At 40.2% G+C, this 24,118-nt stretch overlaps 1 long non-coding RNA gene across 2 annotated transcripts; it reads left to right on the top strand.

The window, feature by feature from the left end:
- Nucleotides 1–13,601: 13,601 nt before the first annotated feature.
- On the top strand, nucleotides 13,602–19,011 carry LOC102713440. Of its 2 annotated transcripts, XR_001549724.2 has the most exons (6): nucleotides 13,602–14,111; nucleotides 15,210–15,617; nucleotides 16,773–16,843; nucleotides 17,252–17,462; nucleotides 17,603–17,701; nucleotides 17,942–19,011. It is a non-coding gene; the product is annotated as an uncharacterized LOC102713440 (long non-coding RNA). The 2 variants fall into 2 exon arrangements; XR_001549725.2 differs by lacking the exon at nucleotides 15,210–15,617 and having other exon boundaries at nucleotides 17,942–19,006.
- Nucleotides 19,012–24,118: the final 5,107 nt, after the last annotated feature.

The following is a 24,118-nucleotide window of genomic DNA, read 5'->3' as shown; positions in this document are numbered from 1 at the left end:
AACTTAGTCTAATTACAAAACAAATTTCAGATTCCACCTGGAAACTGCGAGACAAATTTTTTGAACCTAATTAATCCGTCATTAGCACATATTGGTTACTGTAGTATTTATGGCTAATCACTTCCTAATTAGGCTCAAAAGATTCGTCTCAAGATTTCTTCCGTAACTGTGCAATTAGTTTTTTAATTTATCTATGTTTAATGCTTTATTTAGGTGTCCAAAGATTTGATATGATGTTTTTGAAAAAAAAATTTTAGAAACTAAACGAGGCCTTAGTGGTTTTGGACTCGTGGGAACTACCGTTAATTTGATATCATTCATTAATATATGCAACCTTGCTGGAAGCTGCAGCTAGAAAGCATTGTGTTACAATTTGTTCCTCCCATTGATATATATATATATATATATATATATATATATATATATATATATATATATATATATATATATATATATATGATGTATACTGTGTGTTCATCCAACCGTTTTTCAATATGTGAAATCATTGACTTTTTAATCTATATCTATGTTTAAACATTAGTCTTATTAAAAAAATCACAAAATTATCATTTATTTTATTGTGATATATTTTACTATTAAAGATAGCTTAAACATGACTTATATTTTTTACATATTTATATATTTTTTAATTTGATGAATTGTCAAATATGTGTCTTATCTATATATTCATTATTAAAGCAGAGAAGTATCCTAATCGATGTATCGTATGTAACATCTATGCATGGTTTTAATTATGGGAGCATTTCATGAAATCAGAATTTAAAATGCCGCTTGTTTCGAGAGATACTATGCACGCTCTTAGGTCGACGTGTGGTGTGTGGATGCCATCACTGCAGGGGCAGGTCTAATGCGCGCGCTGTTCGCCACGCAGTCGGTATACGTATTTATACATATACATGCTTAAAAAATAAATGAGCGTTGTATCAGGTCAAATTAATTACAAACAAATTTTAAAAATCAACAGCTTATTCCATATTCATGCTATATAAATTGTTATATATATAACCATCGGATCGTCAAATCCAACGGCTCAAACAGCATTTGTGTCTAGCAATGCAACACATGACTCAGCTCACCATAGATCGTGTGTCGTATATATACCCCGCCGCAAACAAGTCCTCCAAACGACAAACTCCCTGTAAATACCATGGATGCTGACGTGACAAACTCCCCACGAATACTATGGACGGTGACGTGGAAGAGACAGACACAATCAGTGGTGGTAGGGAGGTATGGCGATGCGACCCTGTCACCTGCAGTCACATGTTCTCATCCCCGTTGCATGACCACTACACCATCCATGAACTTTAGGTACTGCATGTTCTTGCAAAAATTAGTTCTGCAAATGCTACTGTCAACTTGCATTGCTTGCTGTCAACCGGTTTGTAGGCATGATTGAGGACACCGATTGTTGCCCCTGCTCAATCAAACACTTCTGGGTTAATTATAGGCCTGATATGTACTTTTTTTTCGAACTCTGACTCTTATCTGAACTAATACTTCCTCGAGCAGAACTTGTAGGTCGACGATTGACATCAACATGTCATTTTTCCTTCTGCACATGAGAGTGAACATATAAAACACTGATTTGTTCCCCATCCTTAAGGAGGTAAAAGAAAACTATAAGGTATTGTTGAAATCCGTTCATTCCATTTGTAGGGGCACGATAGGGAATGAAAAAAATTAGATCGCTAGAGCTGCTCGCACTAGTATTGGGTTGGCCTTCCATCCATATTCATCGCCGTCGAGCGGTCATTGCTGTCCCTGTTCAGCATTCCATCCAGGCATCCATATCCATGTCAACTGATGCATATATACCAGCAAGCTCTCAAGTGGAGGTGGTAGGCAAGATAGCTTCGGCCACACAGCTCCTTCATTTAGAGGGGACACGATTGCCAAACGAAGCCAGAACTAGCTAGCTGGCATCAACAAGATATCATGCGGCTCATACTTGTTGCGACCGAATCCGTTTGCCAACAAGCGCATAGCCTCGTGACTATAAGCATGTTTGGGGAGCTTTAGATTTCGAGAAGCAGCTGCTTGATAGTCAGTTTCTGAGAATCTAGAAAAGCTTCTAAACCCAGCTTTTTCAGATTCTGGATTTTTAGTTTATTTTCTAGAATCTGTAACTATAGATTCTCAGAAGCTGTGGACCGTTTGCGGCAGCTTCTGACAGAAGCAGCTTCTGGGAAAAGTTGTAGCTGGGAGAAGCTCCCCCAAATAGGACCTATATATTAATTGAGCCATGTCTGCTTGACGACACTAAGGCCTTGTTTAGTTTCCAAATTTTTTTTCCAAAAACATCAAATCGAATTTTTGGACACCTAAATAAAGCATTAAACATAGATGAACCAAAAAACTAATTGCACAGTTATGGAAGAAATCTTGAGACGAATCTTTTGAGCCTAATTAGTCCATAATTAGCCATAAGTGCTATAGTAACCAACATGTGCTAATGACAGATTAATTAGGCTCAAAAGATTCATCTCACGGTTTCTAGACTAGCCGTGAAATTCGTTTTTTCATTTGTGTCCGAAAGCCCCTTCCGACATCCGGTCAAATGGTCGAGGTGATGTTTTTGCCAAAAAATTTTGGCACTAAACACCACCTAAATCTGGCCGCCAGCTCACACAAGCCTCCGTCAACTGGCTGGCCGGTACAACATACCACCCTTCTCCTTCCTATGTCGATTTGAGGGGATGGATGTAACCTTCCTAGCTCCTAGACTTCTCTTTGACTTCGGCTCATAGGATTGGAACAAGCCTACATGCAGAATTACACTCGTAGCCCCTAAAGCTTAGTCAAAGAGACATGGTCCCTGGTGGACATGGTACGGTACCAGCTGGAACTGACCATCTCAGTACATCCGATCTATCGGAATTCTCAGTACATCTGATCTGTCGGAATTCTCAGTACATCTGATCTGTCGAAATCAACGATCCAAAATTTGGTACCTCCTTACCCTCAAGGATGAAAAAAAATACTCCACAAAGAATGACTTAATTCTAGTTGGAGAAGAGGTCACTCATGGTATAAATGCCAAGGAGAGGAGGGGATAACTTTAAGACTTAGACAATCCAAGCCATATAAAGCTGGTTGTTCGGAAGATAGTACATAGCCGCTGACTACATCTTTCGCCTTCTTGCCGATATTAGTTGGTATGCTAGTTTAGACACTTCCTATCCATTCTGTCATCTATAGTCCATATATATTGGATTAAGGTTATTATCCACTCCGAAAGCCCAAACCAATATAAATCTCTATGTCCCCCTTTTTTGTCTACACGTTACCATGGATACATGGGACTAGACGACTTTATGTCCCTAAAAATTGTAATCAGGATCATACTCCTTGGTAGCAAGTATGGACATAATCCAAGTTATCCTGATCGGGCCCATAGGGTGTGTTTGGTTGCTTGGCTCTTATTGGCTAGGTCGATCACTCATCTTGGTTGGTTTCACCTAAAGTAGGGCATGCAAAATGAGGTTGTTGGCTGCCTGCATTTCTAGGGAATGTTTGGATGTCGCGGAGGTTGTTTGGCTGCCTGCATGTGTAGGGATTGTTTGGTTGCAAAGATGTTTGGTTGGTTGTAATAAAAATGCTTGGATGTCAAATATGGAGTTTGGATGGTTGCATACTAGGGTTAAAAACGGCTCGGAATCATTCCGATTTCTAGGATTGTTGTCGTAAACGAAAATAGTTGGTCGATTTTTTTCTCACAAACGGAATCAAATACAGTAACAGCACTATCCATCAGAACACGGAATCGATCAAAATCTTTACGAAAAATTTGTCAGAATTCTGAAGTTTATGTATGGCCCATATATGATATATGATATCAAAGCAACTTGGCCCAACCCAATATCTCAAGCCCACACTGAAGGCTAAAGACCTAAAGAGTAAAGTAACCGTGCCTTACCAATGAACCGAGTGCAACTCTGTGACTGTGCGAGCTTCTCGATCTACCGCCTCCCTCTACCATCTCGTGCCACAGCTGCCGCCCCCAACCTCACCGCCATCGATGCCTCCTACCCGTCATCAGCAACGACGTCGTCTCCTTGCCACCGACAATGATGCACACTACTGACACTGACACTGATGTGGCCTCGCCACCTTTGAAGCTCCGATGCCGCCTCCCTGGCGCCACCGAAGCTGATGTCATGTCTCCTCAGCATCTCCACCTCCAGGTCTATATGTAGTAGGTTCCGTTGTTCACCTCCAAATCTATTTAGGTGAAGGAGTGATTCTGATTAGGTGAATGTGAATGCCAATTGATTTGATTTTCATGTTGTGGACCTCCAACATTGATTTGTTTTATGTTATGTTGTAGATTTTTCATCGATTCGTCTCATGCAAGCAGCAGCAGTGCAAGTGTGTGCAGTGTGACTATTCCAGCTCCCAAGCATTACAACCAATTCTTTAACTAGTTTCCATAAAAGCTTGTTCATCCTTCCTGCACAAGTAGATGAAGTAAGTATGTGATAAACTAAGTCTGTGATATGACTATGTGAGTGGATGAACTACTTTTGTAGTGAACTAAGTCTATTACGTGGGTCAGCTTAGTGAGACAGTGAGCCATTGTATTTTGTGTTGTGCACTTGGTAGTGGTACTATATGAATGTGACTGCTGCTGTGAGAAGTGAGATGAGGTACTGTCCACTTCTATTTTACGCTATAAATGTCATTGTGTCTCCCCATGGCACATGTGGTATTTGAGAATTTAAGATGTGATGTTCTGAATTTTACATTGAGAATTAGATTCGTTGTTTTAGAAAAGATCTGGATACTCGGTTTGAGGGGTTTTTATGTTCTGATAAATTTTTGATACCGTACTCTCTTTGGTCAGTATTCGCTCCGTTTTGGTATCGGAGGTTTCAATTTCGATTTAGAAAAATTATGGAAACATAAACGGTATAGGTAGTTTATATCTGTTTTCGAGGTGTTTTCATCTAATGCTCTACTTTAAACCAAGTTGGGCAGCCTCCTCTTGTGCCTAGGCGAATCCGGCAGCAGCATAGACAGTCGAAGGGTATCCATACTCCACCACGCTCACCCTAGCCTGGGTACGTTGAATATTTCATAATTACACTTCAAATCCCACTGTTGCCCACTCTAGCTTGTGGTTAGCAGTAGAATAACTTTCAGGGTTTCCAGCGAACCGGTCCTTAATTGTCATGGGCACGACTCTCAAAACCATGCACTCACAGCCCACCATTAACAATATTTTAGTTAACATTAACCCTGACCGGGTACCAAATCATCATCAACAACTATTCATAACTAGCAATGATTATAGTGTGATCTCATGTGCTACTTGTTCTAAGCAAAGCTAAGCATGACCTAGGCCTAACTCTACTTTAATTACCCTTGGCATAACATAAATAAAGTTGGATAAGCAACAGCATAATAATAGGTTAACTCGGAAAATAAATACAATAAATACATTGAATAAATAATGCAAGTTTGAATAAATAAAGCAGAAATTTTATAATAATAGGAGCAATATGATCACGATTAATGCCACTTGCCTTGCTCTGTCCCCCTAAGGTACCTTTGCGACGATTTTGAAGTAAATCGGTGCGTCAATAGACTCCGAATCTAAGCGACAAAGCACAAAAAATAAATAAACATGCATAAACTCTACTGAAACAGCACAATATTATATTTTTAATAGATTCTTGGTATTTTTCTGGATTTAACGAAATTTGAATGGACTAAAACGGAGACTAGATGAATTAGTTATGAATTTTAGAAGTTTAACTGCTATTTTTTAACTAAACAGAAAAATCCTAAATAATTTAATTGCACAGCAAGTGAGGTCGCTGACGTCAGCGAGGAGAGAGGGCTGCACTGACAGGTGGCGGCCACCGGTCAGCGAGAGGGAAGCTGACGGGTGGGCCTCGCATCGGGAGAGAAGGGGAGCAGAGGCTGACCTAGGGGCCCGTTGGAGTGAGAGTGGAGGGGTGTCCATGCGGCTCACCAGTGGGCCCCGGGGAAAGGAGAGAGAGGGAAGTGGCGAGTCACTGGCACGTGGGCCCACCGGGAGAGAGGAGGCCGACTGGTGGGTGGGCCCGTCGACCAGAGGGAGAAAACAAGGGAGGGAGAGGGGATGGCACCGACGCTCGGCCGGGAGGGCGGCGGCAAGGCGGAGGGCTCAGCGATGGCGGAAGTTGAGGGGAGTCCATGGCGGCAGCAGCGTCGTGAAGATGGCGACGGCGCAGCGGGTGCGGAGGGGCTTGGGTGTCGGTGGCGTCGCGTCGGCATCGGCGAGGCGGCGGCGACGACGCCAGGAGGAATAGCGACGGTGCAAGGAGGAATAGCGACGGTGGAGGGAACACATGATTAAGCGGCGGTGGCCGGCGGACTCAGCGGTGGTGGCCGGAGGAGAAAAGGGAGGGAGGATGGGGTGCTCACCAGCGGCGGCGAAGGCGCTGACGTATCGGCGAGAAGGATTCAAAGGTGGTGACGGCAACAGACGGCTCGGAGAGGCGTCGGACGGCGGTGCACGGGAAATGGGAGGGGGGCGGCAGCGACCGGGGGTATTTATGGGAGGTGGTGGTCAGATAGGACAGGAGGCGATTGGGGATTCCGCGGCGCGCACGCTTCCGGGGCACACGACGGTGGATTCGGCTGCGGTGGCGACGAAGTCAGCCACGGCGGCGCGGGCACAGGCTAGGTCGGAGAGGAAGGGGGCCTGACAGGCGGGGCCTGCCTGTCAATGGTGCGGGGATGGGGGAGGTGGCATGGACTTTACGTCACGGGCACGAGCGCAGACGCGTGCTGGGCTAGCGGCCTAGAGGAAAGGGGTGGAGCGCGCGGGCGTGGGAGGGAGTTGGGCCGGGCGCGGCTGCCGGCCCAAAGATAAAGAAAGGAGAGGGAGGGAGGGGAGGCAGGCCGGGAGGAGGAAAGAGGAATTGGGCCGCGACGCAATTCAAAAGAAAAGATGGAGAAAGAAAAAGAAAAAGAGGGAAACCTCGCTTTGCCAAATTTTAAATTAACTTTTAGAGAAAAATTTTATCCTCTACAATTCATATTTAAATTTTGTTAATAATTTCCCTGTTCTTGAGATATTTTAGAATATTCCGACGAACTTAAATTTAATTAAATTAATTATTCGGATGGATTTTTCTGAGTTAATTAAGCCAATTATTATTAAACAATTTCTTTAGTGATTTAGGCTTATTACAAAAACTCAGGTGTGACATGTGCTCTAAATGGTTTCGTGCTTTACATAGCCATATTTTATACTCCCTCTGTTTCATAATGTAAGAAGTTTTAACTATGTTTAGATTCATCTATTAACCGATGTATATTGTTTATATATATATATATATATGTCTAGATTCCTTGATATCTATATGAATTTAGGATACGCTAGAAAATCATACATTATGAAACATAGGCAGTAGCGTTTTAGTGCGTGCCTGATCTGTGCTTGCTGTGTGGTTGTAGAGATCAAACCTATTAATTTTTATAGTTGTCTATTTGTTTGGTTGCGCTAGTGATTTCATTGCTCATCGTCCACTAGAAAGGACACATGACGTTGCTGCATCAGTCAATTTGTATGTGCAAGTGGAATTATATTTATATTTATAAAAAGTGCAGTTGAAATTATATGTCAACAGACTGGTGTTTATAGAAGTGAGCCAATATTTACATGCATGTATAGGCTGCCACATGATGTGTAGGATTACTGGTTGATAACCAAATTTTTGTTTGCCTTTCGTAATACTTGTTTGCTCACTTGGTCAACTCCATTTTTCTTATAATATTTTCATAAGATCCGATGACTGCACTGCAAGACTTAGGCCCTGTAGTTCCAAAAATTTTCACGTTCACCTGTCCCATCAAATCTTTGGATACATGTATAAGAAAGTTGGAAAAAATTTGCGAGACAAACTTTTGAGCATAATTAGTCCATAATTAGCCATAATTGGTACAATAACTCGCATGTGCTCTTGACGAATTAATTAGGCTTTAAAAATTCGTCCCGTAGTTTTGACACCCTAAGTAATTAGATTTTCAATTAATCGCCAAAATAGTCTACCGATATCCGGTCAAACATCCAATATGACACCCAACTCAAAAATTTTCGCGAACTAAACAAGCCCTTAACCAAGGGCATGTACAGGAAACATGTGCGTGTTTTTTGCCTGCCTCTATATTTTTTATTATTTTTTTGAGAAGGGTATTTTTACCCGACCTCTATATCCACTCGGATATATACAGCCATTTTTTATTTCAAAAACTTTGAGAACTTACCCCAAGTAGAAGATTTAGCCCCTCAAATACCTAATCTAAAATTTATGCTTCTATGGAGATTTGAACTCATGACCTTGGGTGTTACTCAGGTCACTGTAACCATTAGGGTAAATACCCTTTCACTGCCTGCCTCTATATAAACTTGATCAGGCAGTTGATACATTTATACTAATAAACTGCAGTACGTACAGATGTTTATATTACTAAGTACATAAATATACGTGCATAGGAGATTAAATAAGGACATGCAAGGAGATTGGTTAAGAACCAACAAAGGTGCACAAACATTATTTATACTCTATACTCTAGTAAATACTAGCATCATGAGTTTGTTACTCTAAAGTCAGCGATCTTCGTTGCATTAGGGCAGTCCCAACCTGAAACTATATGTAGTTTCTATAGCATTAAATACCATGCCAGCTCACAGAAAATACTGATGTGGCACATGAGTTAAGAAGGAGAGAGAAGAGAAATAGTAGAAATCGTTTCCCATCTCAGAAACGATATGCTCTCGTCCAAGGCTGATAGAAACGATATATTTTGCGTTGGGCCTTCCTCAATCGTTTCCTCGGCTCTTCCCCCAACGACGTCTGGATCCCATGCGTATATACACCACTCCATCGACGCCGCCGCCACGCTCGTCCGCTCGTCTCCCCACGCGCGCCAATTTTCTTCCCGCTCGCGCCAAGCTCCTTGCCCCACACCGCGCGCGCTGCTGCTAGCTGCTCCTACTGCTTTACAAAAACCAGCAGGATTGAAGGCTCTTGCTGCTGGCAATCCTTCTGTGGCAACGAGCAAATATTTCAATCCCCTTCCACCTCAACGTTGAAGATCAGGTTTGCCTCCTGAGCCCTAGCCCCAATCTGATTTCCCCATGAATCTGACCCCAACCCAGTCTGTCACAGTATGAGTGGATTGCGGAGGCCAAAGGCAACTCGTGGATCTGCTGCTCAAGCTACCAGTGCTAATGCCCCTGCTCGTCAATCTCTTTTTGCTCGTAACCTTATTTTTGAAGCCACCAGAGATTCTCAGCTAGTTGCTGCAGATGTCAGTGCTCCACTCTTTCATGGTTTGCCTCCTGGCTCAAGAGATAGGTACGGTCCTTCTTTAAAATCATCTCAGTAGATTTTTCTTTGAATCTTTAGATATGGTTTCTTGGAAAAATTTTGTACCAGACTATAGTACACAAGTAGATATGGTTCCTGGGGAAATTTTTGTGCCATACTGAAGTACACTAGTAGATATGGTTCCTCTGAAAATTTTAGTAGATAGTACAAGAGCATCCAATTTTTTGTACCATATCTTATTCTGTGTTGCCCTTTTTTGAATCAACAGTATGTATCCTCCTGGTGGGTTCACGAACTTTCTGCAGCACAATTCATTTTTGAATAATCAGGGTGCTAGCCAATTGCCAGAAAACTCTCATTTTGTTGGTGCTACAAGTACTGAACATGCAGTCTCACCAACTGAAAATATTTCAATAGATGCTAATGTTGTTGGTTTAGTGGAAAAAGAACCAATTGATATTGATGGTGATGAGACTCCCCAAGCTATTAGGTCTGAAATTCGATTGAACTGGACACGTAAAGAAGATGAAAGATTGGTAAGATAGCTTCAAATTATTTTTAGAACACTAATATGATAATATGATGTAATGCATAATTGGTTATTTTGTTTCTTCCTATAATTGTTGTAGGCTAGTGCCTGGCTGCTTAATTCTATTGACCCAGTTGATGGAAATAATAAGAAGTTAGATCGGTATTGGGGAGATGTCACTACAACTTATAACAGTACAACAGCTAGTAATAGAACAAGAAATCGTAACCAATTGAAGATTCGCTAAGACCGCATAAAGAAACCTGTTGCTGACTTTCATGGTTGCTGGACAAGGATGAACAAAGTATATGAAAGTGGAATGAGTGACGATCAAATAACTAATAATGCACTGGAATTATATGCTTCTGAACATAATGATAAGGCTTTTGTTCTGCAACATGTGTGGAATGTATTGCGCCATGAAAGGAAGTGGTCTGCATATGTGAAAAGACTATCCAAGGAGAAGGGAAAAGAGAAGGAAAATAGTGAAAATCCATCAAGTGTTTTGAATATTGAACATGATTCATCGCAGCGTCCTATAGGTCATAAGAAAGCAAAGGATGAAAGGAATGGTAAAAGGAAGTCATCAGAAGGTATTTCTGCGATAAATGAGAAGCTTGAAAAGTTTATTGAAGCAAGGCAGATGGCTACCATAGACCGTGAGAAGATGACAGATTTGCAAGAAAGTTTGGCAAATAAGAAGTTAGAAACAACCAAGCTTGCTCATAAAACAGCACGAGAGAAAACAAAGTGCAAAATGCTAGAGATGTACAAAGAATTGTTGTTTGCAAGTACCAGTCAATTAAGTGAAGAAGCCTTAGCTGAAAGAGAAAAGGCACTGGAGAGCATGCGGCTGAGTTTGTTTAACAAGGATGATTGAGGTATGTCTCTTTTCTTTTTTTGTTGCTTCAATAGTCTGAATGTTGCTAGTATGAACATTGCTTGCTGCTAGTGCGAAAACTACTCTTTCATCTAGTGTGAACACTATTTTTTGCTGCCAGAAATTAATTAATTTGAACGCTGAGTAAGTCTCAACACAACTTGTAGTAGTCTAAACACTCAACTGCAGCAGTAGTCTGAACACAGCCTACATTAGTATGAACACTCAATTGCAGTAGTCTAAGCACCACACCGGTGTGTGTATATGACAACCAAGTTGTTCTCTCTGCTCTCTGCATTCTTCCCTCTGCTCTCTACATTCTTCCCTTCTCATGATGTTGGATCCAAGTGATCTTGAATTGGATGACAACGATGAGAGTCAAGATTTGTACAATCTGGATGATTATCTCATGGAGGAAGACATACTTGAAAATGTTGCAGATCAAATCATGGTTGATGTACTTGAAGATTTGGATGCTTTATATGGTCAACAAAGAAGATTCATATCAAGGAGATATGTTTACAGGGCTCGTGAAGAATCCAAACAACGGTTAATTGATGACTACTTTTCAGAGAATCCAGTGTACAATGAAACAATATTTCGTCGAAGGTTTAGGATGAGGATGCCTTTATTCCTACGTATAGTTGATGCCCTTGGTGAGTGGTCTTCTTTTTTCACCTTGAGATTTGATGCTTTGAATCGGCCTGGCTTAATGCCTATTCAAAAGTGCACGGCGGCTATTCGTCAACTAGCAAATGGCAGCCCTGTAGATCAACTTGATGAGTATATAAAAATTGGAGAAAGTACGGCGGTAGAGTGCTTGAAGATGTTTGTTGAGGGTGTGGTTGAAGTATTTGGTGGTGAGTACTTACGGCGTCCCACAACAGAAGATGTAGAGCGCTTGATTCAACTTGGTGAACATCGTGGATTTCCTGGCATGCTAGGGAGTATTGACTGCATGCACTGGCATTGGGAGAAATGTCCCTATGCATGGAAGGGATGTATACTCGTGGTGACCATGGTGTTCCAACTATCATTCTAGAGGCAGTTGCTTCACATGATCGTTGGATATGGTATGCCTTCTTTGGTGTCGCTGGGTCCAACAATGATATTAACGTTCTTAATCAATCTAATTTGTTCACCGAGCAGCTAAGAGGAGAAGCTCCTAAGGTGCAATATAGTGTAAATGGAAGGGAATATAGCCAAGGATACTACCTAGCAGATGGTATATACCCTGAGTGGCCTATTTTTGTTAAGTCGATACGCAAACCACAATCTGATAAACATAAGTTGTTTGCACAACACCAAGAAGGGGCAAGAAAGGATGTTGAATGTGCATTTGGAATATTGCAATCTCGCTTTAGCATTTTACGTCGACCAGCGCGTCTTTATGAGCAAGGTGATCTCCAAAATGTGATGCTTGCATGTATCATCCTTCACAATATGATAATTGAGGATGAGAAGGGTATGGAAGAGATTCCTATCAACTTGAATGAGGAAGCAAGCACATCAACTGTACAGCCAGCTACAATCACGCATGGAGCTATCCCTGAGATAGCACAAGTACTGGAAAGAAACGCTATAATTCATGATCGTTTTGCTTATAAGCAACTTCAGTTAGACTTGATTGAACATATTTGGAATAAGTTTGGGAATTCCAATTAGGTACTAAAATTATTTTCTTAAATAATTTGTTGTGCATTATTTCATTATAGTTTATACAGAAAATTGTTTGTTTAGTTCATGAAAAAATAATATAATTGTTTAACTCTTTTCATTATAGATGACTGCTTCTGGAGTTCTGTGTGGCACTTGGGAGGTGAATTGCATCACTGAAGTACAAGCACTGTGACAGATGAATGGATGATTACTATCTCTCTATATATATATGCATTCTCATTACCCAGCGAGAGAGAAAATGGATGATGGAAACCTGTTATTTATATTTATATTTTGTAATGCCTATGAATATGGCTTATTTTGTTACCTGGTACTTATGATTTTCCTATTACTATGAATATGCTTGCTATAATTTATGGTGTTTGCTGGCAGGACCGTATGTGTGTGCTGCATATTGTTGTCTGAGTGATAGCCTGATAGGTGCAGGCCACATATTGTATACATGCAATCTACACAGCTAATCCTGCTATTTGTTTGGCTTGTATTAAATTGTCCTCCATATAGGAACTACTATAGAAGTTGTGGGTTGGGAGGGATGGTTTCTAAGTATAGTTAATTATGCTCTATGTCTCTTAAAAACTGTCCATGGAAACCATGGGTTGGGACTGCCCTTAGCATCTGCCCAAAATCACCTAGTAACAGAAAATCACAAACTATGGAACTGCCAAACAGAAAGAAGAGATTTTTGCATAAAAAAAATTCCTAGGGAAATCAAAGGTAGTATGGTACTTTTTCTTTGTGACAATAGTGATATTTCATTGTTACGTCTTTGTGCCGTGTTTTTGCCAAGATGTAATGCAACAATCCAACTAGTTAAATCTATTTTAAGCTATGAAGATAAGATACAACAATAAAGTAACTATATAACAATTTCAGTAATTTATCATAAAAGTCAGAACTGAATTTTCTTTGAAGATGTTAGTAAAAGAAAAAAATTATATAAACATGTATGGACTCTAACTATCATCGAGTACAAGTGACAAATTTAGAACTTTTTTATATATAGTAACATAGCAATATAATTAAATATAACTAATTCTTAAACAGAAATATAAAATATGTACGTGCATCGTGGTTAATAAATTAGTAAAGATGCATAGTCACGAGAAAAGATCATCATATTATGGTAGATGAGGAGACGCCTGCTGGGGTTTCCCCCTTCTTGGGTTCCCCCTTCTTGAACGGTCCAAATCCAACGGTCCAAGTAACCCCAACAAACCCTATAAGGTATACGCTCCCCATCCGCCGCCACGACCGAAGTCGTACCGGCGCCTTCACCCACCTCCAACCCTAGGCTCCGGCGATGGCCCGCTCCGCTCCCCGTCGGCGTCCCCCGCCTCCGCCGCCGCCGAGGGTTTCCTCTTCGGAGGAGACCGCCTCCGACAAGTCGTCGTCGTCGTCGTCGGAGGAGGAGGAGGAGGAGGAGGCTGTCCTCAACAAGGGAGAGGACAGCAACAAGGGAGAGGAGTCGGACTCCTCCGATGAGGGGTAATCGGAGGATGAAGAGGAAGCGGAGGAGGACATGGTAAAGTCCTCCGCTACCAACAGCAGGGCTCCACCGCTGAAGAATCGCGAGGGGGAGGAAGAGGATGAACCGTCCAAATCAGAGAAGGCGCCGCAGCTGCCGACGAAGAAGCAGGCTTTCCAGCGCATCTGGTCGACCGAGGACGAGGTGCGCATCCTCGAGGTTTTACCATGGACTCAGAACTGATGGAAGCATTCTGATAGAAAAAAATCTTGCTACCAAGCCAATTGTATGAGCTTTTGTATGTCTGATATCAAAAGCACGTAACCTTTTATTTCAATATATTCTGCTTCAGTATGTCTAAGGCCCTCCACCCAATCAGTTATTAATCCCTGATCCTGTGTTCTAATTGACCAATATTGCTGGGCTAGATCCTGTTGTGTTGATATGAAACATTTTATTTTTCTTGTACCTTTCCATCTGTTGTGTTCCCTGTGGATAAATTCTGCGTCAATGCGCCTTTTGTCCTCTGTCCATTTTGTAGATTACTGATCCTGTTTTCTAGTTGTGCAATATTACTAGGCTAGACCCTGTTATGTGTTGAGTTCATGTATTCTAGTGATGTGAAGCATGACAGTCCTCATTTAACATACTACCAAAATGCATGCATGCTGTTACAGAATTAAAAAAAAAACACATTGGCACATTGCAAAGTGAAATTTATTTTGAATCTTAGAGCCTAATTTTAGAATTAATAATAATTAGAATTGCTTGTCAAGTTTTCAGACTATACAAGGCACCATTTTTTATTACCATACAAGGACGTTCATGGTTGAGAGCTCCAAGTTCTTCCACGACTTCTCCATTTATTATGTTTAGTTTTGGAGAGGGGACGGACAGTGGCAGAATATTGGGGAGTTAGTGATGGGATGGTGTCAGATTCACCAGTACCCCTTTGAAAGGAGTACAGATAATAAAATGTGTTCCTTGTGAACGAATTTGAACCTATACTACTTTAAATGTTTCTATACTACTTTAAATGTTTCATGTTTCTAGTGGTGTTTCTAGTGGTGGCAGTGAATCTACACCCCACTGCTTTCTACAATTTTTTTGCAAATTAGTCCACGGTATTTCCTGATATTATAAAATAGTTTATATTTGGTTTAAACAAGTAATATTAGTATAGTTGATAAAAAATTCCTAAAACATTTTGTAATACATTCCATAGCTAAGCATGGGTATTTTGCTAGTATGTCAAAAATGTAGTTGTGTACTAACTTTGTCATCTCATCAACGGACTCTCAGTATGGAAGTCAACTATTCAACTCCTGCGGACATTGTGAGGCCTAGAAGCGATGGGATAAGACAAACTTACTTTCAGCAATTGGACATATTAACCCCCATTATGTCGCCTTCACCTCTGCGGCTTCAGCAATTCATTGACCAAGAGCAGTAGGTTAAGGATGCTGATGTCATTATGGATGAGTCAAAAGAAGTGCCGTCACCCTTGGAGCTTCATAAGATGATGGATTGGCGGGATGAGCTCCTCATACGGCTTGGCCACCCTTGTATCTTTGAGAATGGCATGTTTGTCCCAGATCCTAATTGGGATCCCTACGCTGGATTTAGTCCAAAGTTGCAGAGCAAGTACCTCTTTGTGGATCGAACCAACTTCCATAATGTCGACATAAACGATTTTCTTGGCTTAAATAGGTACAAACCCAGTTTCTTTTATGTATTTTGACTTCAGCTCATAGTGATTATTTGGTCCATTAATAGTAGAATAACACAAAGAGATTTGTTGATGAATCTCCCATTTGTTTAAAGTCAAGGATTTCAAAGCTATTTAAAATTATGGATTCAGATGCCTGTTGGTATTTAGACAACAGGGTAGCTTCATGTATGTATTTACGCAGCAAGAGAGGAGGTTTTTGTAGCAGTATCAAGCTGTTTTTCGTGTTTGCTCTGTTCTTAAACCAACCTCGTTATAGCTGCTATTGTGTACCTGCTAGCACAACCATAATTGTCTAGTTCTGGTAGCAAGTCTATAGTTCTACTGACAAAAGAATGTTCCTACTGACCTATACTTACTAGCTAAGATAATTAGCATAAGGCATACACTTACAAGGTCATGCTTAAATTGAAAGAGTTGGGCGGAATTTGATAGGATAGAATGGAAGAAGAGGGAGTGTGCCAAAATGGGCCAAAAAGACACCTTTGGAGATGAAGCTAAGGTCCTTAGCTTACTGTTTTTTTTTAATTGATCTAATTAGAAGTGAACTATCCATCCAAGCTAAGATCATAGTGGTTAGTAGTACAATGACATGTACTTGAGAACAAGCCTCCTTTTCTTGTGTCATTTAGGCCAGGCCAGGCAGTTCTTGCTGCTACAAATCTAATTATTATGATTTGTACTGTTCTTAGTTAATAAATGTTTTAAAAGCATATAAGTTGGTTGCATGTAAACTTGTAATACCAAACTGATCCCCCCAATTGCTCATGGTGCGATTTTATTCCTGGCACCTGACATTTATGATCAATGCAGTAGAACATCAATTTCATGGCACTAAGCAGCATTACTTCCTCAAACAAAACAGATTCAATAGTTGTACTTTGCCATTATAAATAGTAGTGGCACGAAATAAATCCTGCACTTGACAGGATTTAAAGTATTATAATAATATCATTGATCTAAAACGAAGTAGTTTTGGTTAGACCTAGGTATATAAGAGCTAGATCTGATTAAACAAGCATCAATACAGTTTTGTTCTGTCATTTCTAGGACTAAAAATTGTTTTGAAGGTTTTTTCCTTACTTTGAATATATTTGATTTTGTTTAATTGGAATTCGTTGGTTTTACACCTTCAGACACCGAGGAGCTTCTTTCCACAGAAGGGATTTGGACAGCTGCTATGATATATTGGAAATCCCAACACATGGTACTGAATTTAATGTCGTTTAGTGTTGCTACTATTGCTGATTTTGTTCTATGTTACTATTAGTTCAATTTTCAGTGTAGTAACATGGATGCATCATTTTTTTCTTTTGCATTTAAGACTAGTTTGACATATTCCATCTTTTGGTTTTAATTATCACATTGGAGGTTGATTATTGCTTATTCCTTTGTGTGGTAAATAAAAGCAAATAGTGCCTTTTACTTTCAACTTGGTATAGTTGTAATATTATATCCACACCTATTGCATCATTGCACCATTATATGCTCTGGCAAAATAAATTTAACGTGATTGTTTAAAAAATTGTTTAGATTTGTGCATTGTGATTTTATTGTAATTGCTAAAACTTTTTAGACGTGCATTAATGATTATTCCACAATTTGTTTTTTATAGGGCCATGATTATGATCTGATCCCTAAAAATATCAGATTTTATCCTGTTGTTTTTGAGAGCCGTACATGGTACCACTGCAATCTGTTGGCTCAAAAAAGAGAATCCTCTCCCCAGAATCTTGTCTGGTTCTTTGTGGAGGTAAACTATGAAGCAAGTAAAGTCCAATGCATGAGAGAGGTCAACTATAATGTGGTCTAATGCGTCCTACTTGGTATATTCTTGTGCTTTTAAATTTTAATGCTTGCTAATACCAGATGTGATGTTTTTACAGTGTACTGAAGTACTATGTTGATTATATTTCTTTACTTGGTGTCTAGATTGTGTAGATTTTGAAATCAACTATTTCTGTAGGGTATGTGCTCGTAATATTGACATTGTCCACCCAAGAAATGGAGGTTTCACATGTGGTAGTCAAGACGGACTAAAGGTCTTTCTTCACTCCATTCCCGGGTAAGATATTAAGCATAAAAAATCACTATGAATTTAATTTATAATTTACAATTCCAAACTTTTAAATGTTCCATCCTGAAATTTATTATTTTTCCACATATACTTTCTACTTCGATTCTGATCGGTCTACCTCAACTCCCCCATCCACCTCATATGTTAGTATGGACTTCGTGGATTTATAACTTATTTTTGTGCAGTGGATTTCACCAGTTTGACTGCTGGTTCTTTCATATTGTATAGGTTGTTGAATCACGTCATCCTGAGGAAGATCAACCAGCCATACTTAAAAGTTGTTGAACCATGTTATCCCCAGGAAGGTAGGAAGATCAACCAGTCACACTTAAAGTTGTCTCTGAACTAACCAAATGAGAACTAAAAGAGCATTTCTTTGGTAGTTGGTAGAAAATAGCAATGACTAGATTCTGGTGGCAATGACGAACAGCAATGTGGCAGCCACAACCAAATTCCTTAGCTATAGTGTTTTCTTTTCACTTTGGTCTTTGGCCCAACTTCCACATCATATTCATCCCTGTAATCTCGGTTTATATCTGCATGAAGTTTGTCACATGAGAGAGAATCATACCCTTTTAATCCCTTGGGATGAACAGTATGAAAGATAAGTCAATCCCCCAACAACAAGAAAACACACACACACACAAAGAGAAGACTTTGTGACCATGAGGAACATTAGTTCATAGTATTCTGCTTGTTCTACTTGTTGAAAAACTGAAACTCTGTCCACATAAAGAAAAAAGAATTATTTGGATCTGATGAAATTCTACTTGGCTGGTTTAGTTAGCGGTTCTAGGGGCCCGATGGTTTGTGACCGACTGTTGCATACTTTCATGTGATGAACTTATTATATTCAGTGGATACAGAACACCTGCACTTGGACAGCATATTTTCAGTCCAATAAATAGAATTGTGCTTATTCTCAGAGAAGTACTTTGTGTGTGTATGTGTTGTATTTGTGGATAAAAGTGACTCTTCACCTAATAAATCCTTGAGGCATATTTTGTTTCTATTACACATTTATGGATAAAAGCCACTATTTTCTGGAGATACTATTTATACTTGTATTTGTATGTTGGAAAGTATTGTAGTGGTGCTGCAGTGTAGTTTCCAGAATCTGTGTAAGCATTACCACATATTAGGCTGATATTTCCAGTACCCTGCAATTTCATGCACCCTCACCCCATAACACATGCTGCAAGTTATATGCCCTGCATTATGACATCTGCTGCTTTTCAACTACATTTTATTCATGGACCATCCTGTAGGAGTTAATTCTGGAGTTATTCTTCACTTCAACTGTTGAGGTGTTACATTTATTTCTTATCTTTATCCTTTCCAATATGGAAATCTGGCTAAAAGTTGGATGCCTTTTTTGGTCTAAAGTTTATTGTTTCCATCTTATGAAGTTATGCATTCACAGTCATGTTCTGTCTTCTTCTAATTCATAATATTCTAATTTTTGCTCACATTATATAATCTCAGATGTCAATGTAATTCAGTCAAGTCTTCATTCACTTGAGTTACAGTCTGGTGGTATGTGTGAAATCCATGTTTGGCTTGAGCGACATGTTATGCTTATGATTATTCAGACAAATTAATATTGGTCTACGAGTGCACTTTATTTCTGCTCTTCTGTTGTTGTTACTGCCAATCGTGCTTTACTGTTTTGATTTCTTTTCGTGTGAGACTTGATTTTTTTGAGTCGATTAGAATAATGCTACCATTTTTGTTAGTTTACGGTTTGCACTTACCTTAGTGTGAAGAAGTTGAAAATAAAAGAAAAGTAATGATATATATACGTTTAGAGAAAGTGTGTTTTGCATCCCTCGAACTTGTCTGGAAGTGTGGAAAACCCTTTAGAGCATCCGCAGGAGAGACAGCATCACGTACGCCAAACCAAAAAAAGCGTGCGGCTGTGGAAAAAAAGGCTCCAGCGGATACGGCATCGATCCATCCGTCCAATAGGGCATCCGCCAAGCAGGAGATAGAAACACTAAAATTGAACTTCCTCTCTCCTCAACCATCGTCTTGCAGTTCGAACTCGCGCGTGCACACCGATCTGCTACCATGGATGCTATCCGTGCCACCGTCGCGACCTAGATGCCCCCCAACGCTCGTGGATGCCGTCCCCGTTGCCATCGCGGCGTAGATGCCACCGCTGTCACGTCCCGGATGCCGTCCTCATGCCGCGCCCTGGATGCTGTCGCCGCGCCCCCTAGGCCGCTGCTGGCGTCAAGCCGCAGCGGCCAACCCTGTAGGATCGAACAAGATCAAACAAACCTACCAGAGGGGGGGTGAATGGTAGGAAAAACAAAACCCAAAAATCTTTCGCGGAATAAAGTATTACCTCTGTCGAAGAAATTGACGCAGGCTTGCTACCTTGATCGCGTCGCTCCTGTGTCGCCGTTATCTTGATCGCGCCGCTCATGTGCCGCCGAGCAGATCATCGAATCGCGCCATTCCTATGACGTCGATCGGATCGTCGGAATCCAAAAAATCACCAATAGATGAAAGCCGAAAACGTAGATTGAATGATCTTGGCTTTATTGCATCAACTGGTATTTACAAAGTGCACCAACAGCACTCCTATCAAAATCGTCGATCTAGAATCAACAACTAAGTCTCACAAAAAGCACACCGGGGGCATACCCATCGGTCTCTATTTATATCGAAAAGTCTATCACCAAATAGGAGTAGGACTCCTTATACTAATATGGCTCAAATAGGAGTAGGACTCCTTATACTAATATGGCTCATCTCTTAGTTTTCCTAATTAAATCCAACATGCCAAAATCAGGCGTGCTACAGTAGTCCGACTGCTACAGTACCCGCCGCGCTACAGTAATCCGGGTCCGCTACAGTAATCCGGTCCGGTTGCTACAGTGCCGCGCGCTACAGTAACGACGCTGCTACAGTGTCCGAACCTGTAGCAGATTTCTTTCCTTTTCTCATCCAGTTTTGATCCGATTTACTTCCCGATTTTTCCGGCGCTTACACACACAACATGTGAAGCCCGTTACGATTCCATCCCACACGGTGTTGCTCCACCATGTGCCAACTCGTATTCAATATCGTCATCTGGCATCCTCGATCGTTCGGACCTCAGCTCCTCCCTAAGCCTAGTCACGATCCCACCGCCATTGATCGATATTGACCTCAAGTCACCTGCACAACTAGAGATAAACCAACCGTTTCCGAGCACAGATATCACAACCTGACTCACATTAGTTACACACACTCGCACCAACACCTTAATTGTTTCCAAACCAAATTCAATTTATAAACCAAATCGCAAGCCAATTGTTCATCAGAAAATATTAATCATGCTTATGATCTTACAATCTCCCCCTTGATGAACACATTGGCAAACACTTCAAAATTTGTTTTGTTGTTTTTTGAAGTAACTCCAAAAAGCATGCAATGCAAAAATCTCTCACTTTTAAAAAGAAAGAAAATCCTTTGAGTATGACAAATATGCACAAATTTTTTTTTTACCTTGTTCTCCCCCTTTTGACAATGAATTCATCAATGAAGGTTTTTTATTTTCATTTTTTTCTCGGAGAGCTTTGCAATGTACCAATAGTAACTCAAGAACTTGTATTGCAATAACAAGGTAGAAAAAGTGACTAGCTAACTAACAAGCATGCACTAAAGTAAAACCATGAACTTGAGATATGGCAATGAAGATCAAGTCAACATTAAGAATTCATGATTTCAAAGAGTTATAATGCAACATCGTTACCAGCACATAGATTGAAAAATAAATACTGTACATATATACCCATTGTATTTATCACTCTTTCTCAAATTAGCTCTAGCACAAAATTACCAAGAGAATTTTTAACATTTTTTACTTGAGTCTTTTTGCTCAATTTTTTTTCTCTCAATTATTCCGGGTACGTCCTTGTCGTCAAGACTGTTTCCAAGGATTCGGCACCCATTATTTTTGCTCACATCGAATACGTCCTTGTCGTCAAGACTGTCCAAGGATTCGGTATTCATTTTTTTCTCTCATAGATATTTTTTATTCTCTTGAGCAATTTAAAAAGCTATTGAGGAATAACAAATCAATAAAGCATATATATAAGCATTTAAAAACAACCCATATGCTAGCATCAATATTGCATATTTACTTAATTCAAGTATAGAATTTAAGTGTCATGCATCATCTCCCTTAAAAGCAATATCAAAAGCTCATGTATAAACCAAAAATGCAGACAAGCTAGATTACTAATCATATTCTCTAACAAGTATTGCAAGCAAGTACTACAATATACTAAAGGCACGAAACAAAGCTCTTCCTCTTTTTTTTATTTTTTGTCTTAAAACACACCATGCATTAATTAAAACATGTATGCAAAAACAAAATCAAAAGAGGAAAATGCAACACGGAGCCAAAACCTCCCCCTTAATTGATGCCAAAAGGATGAATAACTCCCAATTCTCCCCGAAGAAAAGCAAATCGAGAAGAATCCAAAGGTTTCGTGAAAATATCAGCCAATTGCAATGTAGTATCAACAAATTTTAATTCCACATCTCCCTTTTCAACATGATCCCTCAAAAAGTGAAAACGAATATCAATGTGCTTAGTGCGTGAGTGTTGAACAGGATTCTTAGCAATATTAATAGCACTTGTATTATCACAAAAGAGAGGAACTTTCTCAAAAGTAAGACCATAATCTCTCAAGGTTGAGATAAGCCACAAAATTTGGGAGCAACAACAAGCAGCAGCAACATATTCAGATTCAGCAGTTGATTGAGCAACATTAGATTGTTTTCGAGAAGACCATGCAATCAATGAAGTACCAAGAAAATGACATGTACCACTGGTACTCTTCCTATCAATTCTACAGCCTCCAAAATCCGCATCCGAATAACCACTCAAGCATATAGAAGATGAAGTAGAATACCAAATTCCAAATCCGAGTGTGTTGTAAGTTTCATCATAATCCAACCCTTCCATTTGAGTAAAACCCTGAGCCACAAGTCTAGCCTTGTTTCTAACAATTAAACCATCCTGATTTTGTTTATTTTTGAAAACCCATTTAGTTCCAATAATATTATGACCAACAGGAGGTTCAACTAAGTACCAAACTTTGTTTCTTTCAAAATTCTCAAGTTCTTCATGCATGGCATTAATCCACGATTCATCAGTTAAGGCATGAGTAACATCTTTGGGCTCAAAATTAGCAACAAAAGCAGAATTCACATGAAAATCACGAGTTATTACCTTCGACCTTGTAGTACGTTCATCCAAGTTACCTATTATTTGTTCCGGAGGATGTCGTCGTTGAATATGAAGTGGAGCAGTGGCTTCAGATGAATTTTCATGTTCTGTACCCTGTTCTGACGAACTAGAGGTTTCTGGAGGTCCACCACCATCCGCACCTGAAGCACATGAGGAAGATCCTCCGGGCCTGTTTGACCGCTCTTCTGCCTGCGGTCTGACTGACATTGTGCCACCGGTCTGACCAGCCGACACTTCGTCGTCGTCCTCGTCATCACTTTCCTCCACAAATATATCCTCCCCCTGAACCTGTGATATTGTACCTGAAATTTCGGGTCTAGTACCTGGACTAGCCTCATCAAAAGTGACTTCACAAGTCTCAATAATTTTGTTAGTTTCTAAAACAAGTACACGGTAACCTCGAGAATGGGCAGCATATCCTAACATAAGTCCATCACGAGAGCGTGATTCAAATTTGTCTAAAATCCCAGACTTTAACACAAAGCAGTTACACCCAAAAACACGTAAATGAGAAATCTTAGGTGTATGTCTAAAACGTAGCTCATAAGAAGTCTTTCTAAGTTTTGATCTCAAGAAAACACGATTGGAAATAGCATGCAGTATTAACAGCTTCAGCCCAAAATTTCCTAGGTGTACTGTACTCATCAAGCATAGTCCTAGCCATCTCAACCAAAGAACGATTTTTTCTTTCAACCACACCATTTTGTTGAGGAACCCGGGGAGACGAAAATTGATGTTCAACACCTTTTTCATTGCAAAACCTCTCAAAAGAAGCGTTTTTAAACTCTCCACCATTATCGCTTCGGATGGTTCTTAAAGATCCAGGAAGTTGAATGGCCAACCGAAGATACAAACTTTTAAAGTGTTCAAAAGCCTCATCTTTGGTAACCATAAAGAAAACCCAAGAATAACGAGAGAAATCGTCAACTATAACCAACACATACCACTTTCCTCCAACAGATTGCACTCTAGCCGGACCGACAGTGTCCATGTGTAAGAGCTGTCCTGGTGCATCCGTCATCACAGAAAATATAGGAGTATGTGAGCATACAACCATTTTAGCATGACGACATGGCGAGCAAACCAAATCAACATCTTTTTTAAGTTTAGGCAAACCACAAATAAGATCTGAACCACTAATCCTAGTTAGATGA

This window comes from Oryza brachyantha, chromosome 2 (genome assembly GCF_000231095.2).
Source record: "Oryza brachyantha chromosome 2, ObraRS2, whole genome shotgun sequence".
NCBI lineage: Eukaryota > Viridiplantae > Streptophyta > Magnoliopsida > Poales > Poaceae > Oryza > Oryza brachyantha.
This window is presented reverse-complemented; position numbering and strand designations above follow the sequence as displayed.